General features: G+C 37.8%; 1 protein-coding gene and 1 long non-coding RNA gene across 2 annotated transcripts in view; one reads left to right on the forward strand and one right to left on the reverse strand.

Moving 5' to 3' along the window:
* The window catches only part of LOC309660538 (uncharacterized protein), a 701,196-nt gene that overhangs the window by 292,260 nt on the left and 396,067 nt on the right, over positions 1–12,869 (forward strand). The window lies entirely within an intron of this gene.
* Positions 4,245–8,171, reverse strand: LOC309660562. The gene is made up of 2 exons (XR_014263467.1): positions 7,311–8,171; positions 4,245–6,990 (listed from the first exon to the last, which is right to left on the reverse strand). It is a non-coding gene; the product is annotated as an uncharacterized lncRNA (long non-coding RNA).

Raw genomic sequence — 12,869 nt, forward strand, 5'->3', positions numbered from 1 at the left:
GAAGATAGATTTACTGTGTAAATTTCACATTGGACAGTACACTTTCCTTATAATAATATTTTTAATAATATAATACATAATAATAAGGTCCTAGTCTTTTCAGATAAATATGGCAGATTCAGAAGTAAGTGTGTTATATTTAACTACAATATACTCAATAACTTTCAGAAATATTTAAAAGATGGAAACATTTTCTTATTTACTGAATCTTTGGTTCTCCACTTTCCGTTATAAATAGAGCTTTACCTTTGGCTAAAAGATTATTTCCATTGTTCTCCAATGTCAGATGTTCCTAATCTCAAATTCTGGAAATATTAACTGCAGAATAAAGGCCGTCTATCCTTCTCCACAGCTTTAGACAAATTAATAGTTTATTTTTCTCTGCAGTTCAAATTAAATGAGATCGCATACCTGGACTTTTCCTATGTTGTTCATAAGAAGAAAAGGCAAGAAATAATGCCTCTCAGCAGCCTTGGAAGACAATTTTCTAGTTGTATTAGATGGATACCTTTAAACTACCTGCATCCATTTTGATTTTATCCAGTAAAAATATAACTATAATCCTACACTGGACAATTGTATCTATATTATTTAGGTAGTAACCAAATAATACAAGATAATTAATTGGTAATTAGTCCTCTAATTCATTTGCTGTTTCCAACCAAGATACTTTATTGGTCTCATATTGTAGAAATTGCTTTATTACTAAGAAAGTCTAATATAGGTTCAGTTTTAAACTGTGTCATGTAGAATTGCCTTTATATTCCATAATATTTGAAATATGATAAAACTACAAAATGCTCTTTATTATCAAGATGAAATCATGTCCCCTAAAACTAAAAAATTTATTCCTGAAAACTTTAGCCTACGGTGATGTATCCCAATAGAGAGATATTTATTTGGGAGACTTACAAACCTTTATAGATTTATATTTCACTAGCAGCTTTTTTTTCCATAACAAAAATCCAAAAAGTTTCACTCTATCTACCAGGCTGGTTGTGTTACTAGTCATACAACTATTTCTTAAGTGTCTATATGGTACACAGACTTATGCTAGCTGTATTATTTTAAAAATTGTAAAGGCTGAAAGTATGCAACATTTTCAAAAGTACAACAGATTATTGCCATCATTTCCAAAAAAAAAAGGAAGAAAAGGATGGTAAGAAGGAAGGAAGGAAGAAAGAGAAGAATTACTAAAACAATGTCTCCTGGTGTCTGAAAATAATACTGACATTACAATGTAGAAACAACCTCAGCCCCCTCATTGGAAATACACAGGTTTAATTGCATGTTATAAAGCCATTTTGATCCAGTGAAGCCTTAAAAAATTACCTATAATTTACTATTTCTCTCTAAAAAATTTATCTAAAGATGAACAGGCATTTTAAATTCTAAATGTGTTATTTTGAAGAAAAATGTACATTGAGCATGTATCTAATATTCCTTTAACATTTAACATATCTTAGAGCTTTTAAATATCTAAAAGGAAATATACAAAACCTTAAAGCATATAGTTAACATATAAAACTATAACCACCATTTACAGCTCAAAGTGTTACATGTCAATCACAGCCAACAAAACAGCTTTTTCTTCTCTAATAGGTCACAAATATATATGAGAATGCTAACCTTTAAAAAACAGATAAACGCATGTACTCCATAAAGTAAGACATCAGAGGACTCTAGCAGTTTCATAATCTGACAATAAAATTTATTATTGTTCTCTGAAGACATGTGTTTACAAAAAGCAAATCATGCATGGCTTTCTCTTTCTCTCCCACCATCCTTACCACCCACAATTTGGGTAGTTAGGAAGAAATCTGTTCATCTTTTCATAAATTTCAAAATCTATCCTTTGGGCAAAACTCAAAACTCCTTAGTCACTTCTCTTCAAAATATTTCAAATTTTAAAACTGAAGTCTCATTCACGGAGTACCAAAAATCTTGATTAATGCCTTTCAACATTTCTATTTCTCTCTCATATTTATCATCTGAGCATATAAATTGGAGGAAAAGCTATTCACTTGTTAATCATAGGATTACAATTCTACTGTGAGCAGTAGTTCCCTTTTGAAGAGATACACTTTTGAAACTGGAAATATCTGTTAAGAACCCTAAATCTTATGCAGGCTATTTTGTGAAATGTTCACCATGCAAGTATTATAATCATGGTGGTGCACCCCTCCCTCAAAAAAAGATGGATTTTACAGTTCTGGGTGAAGCATAAATTCAAGCCACAAAAATTCAATCATTATTTCAGGGGGAAATAAAATGTATCTCACAACTCAAAGATGTCACAATAAAATATGGTGCTGTGAAACTATATTAAGTTTATTACTTCAGGATATAATATACATGTTATGATCATTGAAGTGATTAAAATGTCTTCCTCTAGCCCTACAACCAACAAGCAGATGCACGTTGTACTCATAAATCTGCTCCTGGGAGAATAGTAAGACTAGCAAACCTTCCATGACACTTGCTGTGTGCCAAGTACTTTGCTAAGAACATAAGACACTCATCTCATCCTCAGTCCTCCTTATATGGCTCATTTCAACTTTGTGCAGTAGATGGAATCATTGCCCGTATATGACAGAATCATTACTTGTATATTACAAATACACCCATACGTTTGAAACACAGAGAGGTTAAGTACCTTACCCTGGGTCATACACTCAGTAAGCAAAAGTACCATTGAGACAGTACTTATTTGTCTTCCTGGGTCAGAACAACAGACATAACTTTCTAGTTTCAACCTCCAAAGGAAGGGAGATAGACCTTGCCGTGAAAGAAAGGGGGAAGTCAGAAAGAGGTGGCCAGTGAAATCAGAGTGAGGGGCGACAAACCTCCTAGTCAGTCAGATGGCCTGAGCATTTTCCTTTTCCCATCTTCTTAAAGAGAAATGATCATAGAGCTTGGAACACCCCACCCCCATGATGTAAGAGCCTCACTTCTCCAACTATGGGGACATGCTAAGTGAAGAGAGGGTACGTACCAGGGGTCACCAAGCAGAGATGAGCACTGAAAGACTGGCCCAACTCAGTGTGAAACCCAAGGTGAGGGGGTGGCAGGAGAAGCTGGAGGAGCATGGACAACAGCAGAGCAGGAAATGCCCAGAGTGACAACAGCAGGAGAGAAATTCTATAAGGGGAGGGAACCCATTCGCCAACAAAGAAGGGGAGAGGCAAACGAACTTGCAAAGATTTGTACTGAGGGTAACAAAGTCTCACTCACTGAACATTCATCTAAAGGAGTGCAAGGCTACAGAAGCCAGCCTCAGACACCATAGACAGGCAGATGGGGACCAAAGAAACCGAAAGGATATGAAAACAGCTGTTGGAGAAAGGAGAAGGCAGCGACACAGCCATCATCAGAAAACATTCACCCCCCTCCCCAGACAAGAACAGGAAATGTGGTCAGAGAAAGGGTTGCCCTGACACAGTCTATAATTAATTGGCATGTTTGATTTCATATTTAGTAAATGGAGTTAAGAGTTTTTCCACAGAGCCCTTAGAATGTTCTGTAGACAATCCAGTTCTAATTACAAGTTTAAGAACCTTAATAGGAGTTTGTCATGTTCTGATAGCTAAATACAGCTGCATCCTAACAAGACGCTGGACACTGGACAGATGTGCAGAGATAACATGACTCAGCTGCAGGCTGATGGGGAAGGGTGAAAGGGACCAAATAACGCCAAGACCCTTAGTGCTTCATGGCCGCTGCAAGGTAAATCACCAAGTTCGTTCTTTCAGTTTATTCTCCACCAAGTATCAGACTATCTGGTATGTGCCAGAAGATATAGACATAATAGGATCAGTCTGCTGATGCCAATTAAGTAAACAATTTATGTAATGTTGAGATAGGGGGATTTTTTTGTTTGAGCTTAAATTCTTTTTTTTTAATAAATTTATTTATTTTATTTTTGGCTGAGTTGGGTCTTCGTTGCTGTGAGCAGGCTTTCTCTAGTTGTGGCGAGCAGGTCTACTCTTCATTGTGGTGCACAGGCTTCTCATCACGATGGCTTCTCTTGTTGTGGAGCACGGGCTCTACGTGCACAGGCTTTAGTAGTTGTGTCGCACAGGCTTCAGTAGCTATGGCTCGAGGGCTGTAGAGTGCAGGCTCAGTAGTTGTGACACACGGGCTTAGTTGCTCCGCAGCATGTGGGATCTTCTCAGACCAGGGCTCGAACCTGTGTCCCCTGTGTTGGCAGGTGGATTCTTAACCACTATGCCACCAGGAAGGTCCATGAGCTTAAATTCTTTTGAGCATTTTCCTTTTCCCATCTTCATCCTGTCTTTTTTTCTTCTTCAGCTTCCTCTTTGTTGGCCCTTTTTGTTTTTCTCATCCCTAAGCATCTCTCTCCTCTTGGTGTCGTTCACATCTGCCTAACAACCTCCCTCCCTGCTCACCTGTGTCAATCAAAATCTAGTTTTTCATCATAAATTCTAAAATTGTGTGATGCTATGTGGTCCATTCGAGGAAAATATGTGTGTCTTTCTCTCTCTCTCCTCCTCTGAAACCATTTTAACCTACCTTTTGTTTTATAATTTTTACTTTATAAAAGCTCTAAAAATATATAGGAAAAGGAGTTTAGCTTTTCTTTCTAGTTCAAAGGTTCATACTGGAGTATTTAGTATATGCTCTGAACAGAAGTTAGCTAATTTGGAAATCTATTTGAATCCTATCCAATTATAGCATAAGATATTACAATATAAAGTCTCTCTCCTGTTAGAGAAAGCCTTCTATTTTAGAAAAAGCTAACTGATAGAAATTAATACAAATAAAAAGCATCATCTCTTTAAAATTCATTATATTTGCATTCCACTCCCATGTAGTCCTCATTATCTCTTTGTAGTTGATGCCTGTAGCCCTGTACTCATTTTTCCAATTTTCATGAAGGAATTGTTATTTCTTTAAATTACATGTGTTCCCAATATTTTAGTTGCCCCTAACTTTTTTCCAACAAAGGGCCAAAAGTCATAGTTTTGTCATGTTGTTTTTGCCACAATAAACATTATAGCTAATGTCCTTTGTCTAAATTGGTCTTCATTATCCTCTACATCTTTGTGGTGGTTGTTTTTTGCATTATATTTTTCCTAGCATTGCATCTCCATTCTCTTGAATATCTAATGTGTTGATATTATTTTCTGAGGCTCTCATTATTTCTAGCACTCTTAACCAGAGTAAACAACATATATTCCATTATTTTCTAAATTGCTTTTAAACTATTTTAGGGAAGTTTGAATAATTCGATGACTAGAATGCATGACTCTGAATTTCTTTTTGATTGACTAGGGCAAATCAGTGGAAATATAGAAACTGATAGGTCAGAAAGAACATGAAAAATATTTTATGAGTTAAACCCAGTCTAGGTATATCATTTGAAAAACAAAATCATCAATACATGTATCAAGCAAATATAATACTCTTTTTGTATGCTTAACTACAAAAATATTAGACGGTATTTTTACATGGCTTTGAAATTCAAACCGTAAAGCTTTTAAGTGATTTCTGCCCATTTTTAGAAGGGAAAATGGTTGAGGGGAGAAATTATAATCATGAATAAGAGAGAAATTTTGTACAAGGTGATTTATAATTATCAAACCTGAAACCAGGACAAAATCCTAAAGGTAAACACTCTTTCTTGTTGAAAAGTTCATTGGAACTTATACCATAAATGAAAACTTATTAGTTGTTATATAATTTTAATGTCATACTAAAAATTAAACTCCAGGTTGTATCCAAGAGGAAAACCTATGCAAAGATATGTCTTCAATTACAGCCACAAGGATTACCAGAAAAGATCATGCTCAATCTAATTTTACTAAACGTGTGTTTTTCTGCTCCAGGGGCCTACAGCAGCCTCAGGTGTGCTTTTTGAATTAGGGCAAAAGTTACACTTCTAACATACCCAGACCACAGTCCCAAAACTAAAACCTAAAGACCATCACAGTCGACTGGAGTAAATTGAAAGGTGATGAGGAGAGAGAGTGAGAGACCCATGTTACGAATTAAAAGCAACTTCTCTCAGATAGAACCAACATCTCAACATGAGCTTGGCTCTAGAAACTGGAGATTTTATTTGATTGAAGGTACCGATTCCCAGAGCAGACTTGCCCACCATGAGGAAGCTAATATTTCACTGAGAAACAGAAGTTTATTTTCCACTTAAAGTTGGTTTTTGATAAATGCCATAATAATGGATTGTCTTTATATCTTGATGCTTATTTATTGGGGTGGCAGAGACCCTGAAACACGGCTAGTTAGGTACTGTAATAAGTAATATTTTAAATACTAAGCTAATGTTAGGAATGATTAAGATAGCTCCATGTCTCTAGAGGAGATTCCAGAGAAACAGTCTATCTAGGCAAGCTTAAGGAGGCAGGAATATGTTTTGAACAAGGATTGTTAGGTGTTCTGAATATAGAGAAGTCACCCCCTGCTGTTTGAAATTGCATCAACAGAAAAACCTGGAAAGAAGTTGCCAATTGCTACCCAAGGTAGTCAGCTTACTGGTGAAAGGTTGGCCGCAAGCCAAAACCTTTAAAGTCACAAACACCCAATTTCCAATTTTATCACTATTACCATTATGAATTATTATTGGCCTAACATATAAATAATTATGTGAACCATTTCCATGACCTCCATCCACAGCATTCTCATTCCTGGCATTGGAGATAGTCATGACGACAACCTCTTACCTCTATCTTTAAAATTCTGATCCTGGAAGTGGTTCCCAAATCCCATTGTTAGGTTTACATAGTGAGAAATAAAATGTACAAACTGAAAGCCATCAATGAGAGGAAGATACACTTTCAGACTTTGTTTTAACATGCCTATGGATGAATTCTTATTTTTTATATTATTTTAAATGAAGACCTCAGAAGAACACTTTCTCCATCTATTTCTTTTTACTTCATGGGAAATGACAGTAAACCTAGGAATGTAAAGGACATCTCTATATCTCTTATAATATATATGTTTCTGGGGCTTCCCTGGTGGCGCAGTGGTTGAGAGTCTGCCTGCCAATGCAGAGGACACGGGTTCGAGCCCTGGTCTGGGAAGATCCCACATGCCGCGGAGCAACTAGGCCCGTGAGCCACAACTACTGAGCCTGCGCGTCTGGAGCCTGTGCTACGCAACAAGAGAGGCCGCGATAATGAGAGGCCCGTGCACCGCGATGAAGAGTGGCCCCGCTTGCCGCAACTAGAGAAAGCCCTCGCACAGAAACGAAGACCCAACACAGCCAAAAATAAATAAATAAATAAATGATTAAAAACTTAAAAATATATATATATATGTTTCTATACAAAATAACATCTCTATGATGTAATGATTTTTGTTTAAAGCATCAATGAGCTATTTAACAGAGATTGGAGTTTAAATGAAGACTTGCTGTTGAGACTGTTAAAAACCAAACCTACATGTCTGTCTGTAAGACTTTAAGCTGATGAAGGCATAAATTCATACCTTCTCTGCATCATAGATGCTCAAAAGAGAAATGAATTTGAAGAGGTTAAAAAAGAATGGAAAAGAGATAAGCTTAGTGATGGCATGAGAAAAACCCGAAAGGGCAATTAGTGGCTCACCCCACTGTGGGGAGATGAAATGGACGAGAAGGAGAATTCTTGACAGAAGTGAGAAATCAAAAAGTCAAAGGGTAGTACAGGCTTTGTTTACTTTACCACTATTGCCCGTAATCAGAAAATACTGCCCATGCCACCAACACAAAGATACCTGTGGCAAAACCCCACAAAACATTTCATATTATAAAGGTGTTAGTCTGATCTACAAACTCCAATACTTTCTCTCAAAAGCATTATTTTTTTAAAAAGAAGAGGTTCAACTATAAGTGATTAGCCTTTATTTATGTTACCATAATTCACCTTTTTTCCTCAAAATTTACATCATTTGCCAGACATACTAAAATCTCTTCTCCAGACGTATTAAATCTGTTTCGTGCTAATGTACTCACTTCCTACAATTTGCACTACATTACCCCAAATTTGTCCTCGCTCTGCAGAAGTGCTTCGTGAAGACTCTCATTGTTTGCCAAGAAATTAACTCTCGAGAGCGGGCAGAGGTTCCTATACAAGTGCTAATGAGCGCTGGGCTCCCACACAGCAATCTCGCCACTGCAGCTCCCACACAACAGTGTTAATAAGTATTTAACACCTTTAGGGAAGTCTCCTGGGTTGAGGATAAAGCACCCCCCCCCCCCCGCCCCGCACCCCCCAGGAGGATGTTCTAATCCTCCGCCCCCGCGGTTTTCAACCTCTGGCATGTTTGGCAGATTTCAGAATGACCCAGAGCACTTCCTAAAATATAGGTGCCGGAGCTCCTTTACCAAATATCCCAACACTGTGGAGCTGGGATGAGGCCCAGGCATGTGCATTTTATACAAGGTGATTTATAATTATCAAATTATCAAAATTAGGGCAAAAGTTACACCTCCACCTGTAATTCTAACGCGGCTAGTTCACGAATAAGGTTTATCCTGAAAGATTCCAGTTTCCGCTTGCTGTCTTGACATGATTATTAACAGGAACCACTTTGATTCTCAAAGTATCTTTGTTTCGACAGACTATATAGTCACCAACAGTGGACCCAACATTATCGAGTCACCCACGTGGATTACATTGGATTACCCCTATTCTAGACCATCTTTAAGGACAGAAAGTGCTCATTACTGATCTCCAGACCACTTTAGATGCTATCACAATTGTACCCATTCATTTGACAACTATTTTTGAATGCTTACTATCAGCCAGATATTGATCTGGGCCCTGGGACACAGTAGCAAACAAACAAGGCTTATAGCTTCTATTTCGTAAGAGTGAGGGGAGTCAGATAATAAACAGGGAAGCAAGACATACACAAAGATAATGTCAGCTAGAAAATGCTAGGACAAAACTTAGACAGGAACTGACCTGGAAAATACCTGAACATGGGGAGCAAAATAGACAGGGTGATCCGGGAAGTCCTGGCTGAAGAGGCAATCTCAAGCGCAAGGTACTGAAGTATACGTGCTTGACGTGAGCGAGAAACACCACCAGTCAGTGCGGCTGAAGGGTAGATTGAGGTAAGACGAGGTCAGGAAAATAGTAATCATCACAATGGCAATGTTCTGTGAGCCAAGCGCAGTTGTAAACCCTTTAGATACATGCGGGTTTACAATAACTCTATAAAGGAAGCACTCTTCTTCCCATTTTACAGATGAGGAAACAGAAACCTGGAGACGTAAGTAACTTGACCGAAGACCCACAGGTAGCAAGTCATGAAGCCAAAATTTAAAGTCTGGCAATCTGGTCTCCAAGTTCATGCTTTCAGAACAGCCTCCATGATGGTGATACTAATGGCAGTAGTGATTATAATAATTAATAACAGCAGCTCACCTTAAATGAGTGCTTACTATTATACTCCTTTTAAAGTGCATTTCAGGTGTAATCTCACCTTATCCTTACAAAGCCTTTTGGAGACAGGTACTATTATTTTCCTTATTTTACTTATCAGAAAAGCTGAGGCACAAAAAGGGGCTTATAACTTGCACATGGTCACAAGTCAGCAAGTGTTAGAGCAGAAAGAGATTACAATGAGCCTTGCAAACCGTGAAAGATCATATTGAATTAGATAACTTTGACCTTTTTCTATACACAGTTTTGCTCTTGAAATAATCTAAATGATTTTCCAGTAATTTTCCTGTCTTGAATATATCTTTAAATTGGACTTTGAGTATTAGCTTTGGAGTCTCTTGCAAACCACTTAAGATTCTCTTTTGCAACATCTGAATTCTGCTTTTCTCCTGAACTGTCACATCTTATGGGATACCTTATTCTTTCTTAACACATTGCCACTTTTCTACACTAACCTTCTAACTGGAACTTGACCAAGCGTTCTAACTGTGTTTTTGCTTTCATTTTGACACTTTTTTTTTCTCCCACAGGGTCTTAGTTGAGGCTCCAGGGCTCCTTAGTTGTGGCTTGCCGGCTCTTTAGTTGTGGCATGCGAACTCTTAGTCGCAGCGTGCATGTGGGATCTAGTTCCCTGACCAGGGATCGCACCTGGGCCCCCTGCATTGGGAGCACGGAGTCTTATTCACTGCGCCACCAGGGAAGTCCCCATTTTGATACTTAATGCATGGATTTGTGTTGCTTCCTTTTCATTTATGAAGACCAGATCTTTATGATTCTATGGTTTAAATTAAATATTTATTGAAACCCTGCCCTCTTCAAAGGATACCAGAGGCCAGGTTCTTAAGTCTCCAAGTACACAGCAGTAGAGGAACCCATAGCTGTGTGTCTCTAAAACAAGGTACAATGCAAGAAACGCCCCTGGACTTCTGTGCATTCCATCAGCTCACAAATCTCATTCCCACGCTCCCACATCATCATCACAAAGCACATTGTTTTTCCCATACAAAAGCCACTTTAGGTTGTTATTCTGTACTTGCTTTTCCCCTTTAAAGTTGTTCTTAAAATCATTCTAAAATAAACATCACCTGCATAAAATGCTGGGCCTGTGAGAGCCACAGTAGTGAGCCCTCCACCCTCTAGAAATGGTTGGAAAGCAAAGTAAGGTTGGTCTATATGTGCTAATTCCAGATACTTTGTAGACCTGACGATTTTGTAAAGCAATTCACTCAGAAAATATATCCCATTGTCTCATTAGCTTCCTCCTCATCATTTCACAAATAATAATAAATCTGAAGCACAGAGAAGTTAAGTGACTTGCTGAAAGTCACAAAAATCAAATGGTAAATACTAGAAATAATCAAAGAAATGGAATACATGAGCAAGACACCATCTTCATAAGACAAAGAGATGGCAATCTGTCAACCTGTATGGAATCATGCAAACATGGGAGGAAAGACACCCAGAGAACAATTCCCAGAAACAAAGCAGAAGTAGACCACACTTGATCTAATCAAAACCTAGCAAGTGTGCTGGAGAAATCATCCAGCTTTAAATTTTTAAAAACCATTAGTTGTCCAATTAGATAGAAGATGAAAGAAAAAAAATTGCCTTTTACTGAGACCTACCGCTAAATTTGGTCAATTTTGTTGTTTATCAGAGCAGAAAGTCCTTACACTTGCCATTTGACAAATCTGAAGAAAAAAAACACTTGCTGCAATCAGGTGAAGTAGGTTATTAATGGTTCTGAACAGACACACAGGATTGCCTCATCCTGAGGCAATTAAGGCTGGGGAGAAAGTGTGTTTAAAATCTCTGAGGATTGACTATCATGGAACAGGTGGTCTTCCTACAATTGGCATTGTTTGTATAATTCTGAATCGCTCAATACATTTCATCTTTTTAACAAATCACTCATGAATTTAGAGGTCTTCCTTTTTTTGTTAACTCTAGCTCAGCAATAACAAAAATTACCCAAAGAAAGCTGGAGATTTTAAAAGGAAAACAGAAGCAAAAAACTAATTAGCGCTATAACACTTCACATCATCAAGCTTGGAAGAAAATGGAGTCAAACTATTGAAAGTGAGAACAAAAATCAAGTAATAACAAACTTCCAGGTGAGTTTGTAAGTTAAATCCCTGCATCACTGTGACCTTGGCAACTCAGTGTAATATTACTTGCCTTTCAAAATTGCAAAGCATAGCATTTGTAAATTACTGAGGACAAAAGCTCTTGGGAGGGAAAACATACTATTTCCCAAATACAATAATGTAGGTAAACAGAAATCAATCCAATGCCCAAGTTTCTATTTTCTGTTATTTCCCCCGGAAATATCTCCCCTCCACCATCTCTCCGCCACACACATACACACAAGCACAGGATTAGATCTGATGGTCCTAAGTGATCTCTCAAAGTGTCCTGTACTCCTCTTATTCTAGCAGACATCAGACATTATTGCCATTGATTATATAATTTACTGTCTTTCCTGGTATCAAAGTATATTCAGCCTTAAGTAACGGAATCCCAAATAAAATGACTTAATAAGGATATTTATTATCTACTTAACATGAAAATGGGAGATAGATGGATCAAGATGGTCATCGAAGCACCAACTTCTTTCTTGCCTTCCTATCGTCCTCAGCTAATCAACTCCTCCCCTCATGGTCACAACACAACTACAGCATCTCTCCAGACAGACAGAGGGTGGGATCCTGGTTGAGTCAAATACACACGGAGTGGACTTGTGTCCTGGTTTGTCTGAGGAAATTCCTTTTTACACCAGTTATCTGGGCTTAATTATTCACAGTACCCCCTTTTGTGCCCAGAAGTGTCTCTGAATGAGAAATTATATGATCACTCTCTTGGGTGTCCTGAGGAAAGTTTCTTCAAGTCGTGGAGCCCCCATTTTCTTTATAAATGATGACGATACCTCTTGAATGAGGTACATGTGAGAATGAATGGAATATTTTATGTAAAGTACCCAACATCTGGTTGATCCTGAAAGGATAACAGCTCTTTAGATAATCTGCCTCGATATCAAAGATGAACTGGAAGGTGGAAAGTTAAGTAGAGAAACACATTAAAATTATTCAGGTGAGAAGAAACAAAGGATTAAAAGGAGGAAAAATATGGAACAATCTGGAATTAGAGGACTTAATGACAAATTGGATGTGGGCCTAAGGGGAAAAAGTGAAAAGAAAACTCCTTCGTTGTAAACTTGAAGGACTGAAAGTTATTGATCCTATTAAACAAAATTATGAAATATACTTTGGGGGTGGGGGGGAAGAGAAGAGATGGAGAAGATCTTCAGGTCCATTTTGGACCTGTCCGGTTTGACAAGCCATGTATTAAGAAATATACATCTCTGCTGGGAAACTGGAAATGGGTCTTAGGAAGTCAAGATGGAGCCTGAGGCTGTAAAGAGACACTTAGGAGTTATCCACATGTAATTTTAGAAAC

The sequence above is a fragment of the Balaenoptera physalus genome, assembly GCF_965194825.1.
Source record: "Balaenoptera physalus genome assembly, chromosome: 4".
NCBI classification, from domain to species: Eukaryota; Metazoa; Chordata; class Mammalia; order Artiodactyla; family Balaenopteridae; genus Balaenoptera; species Balaenoptera physalus.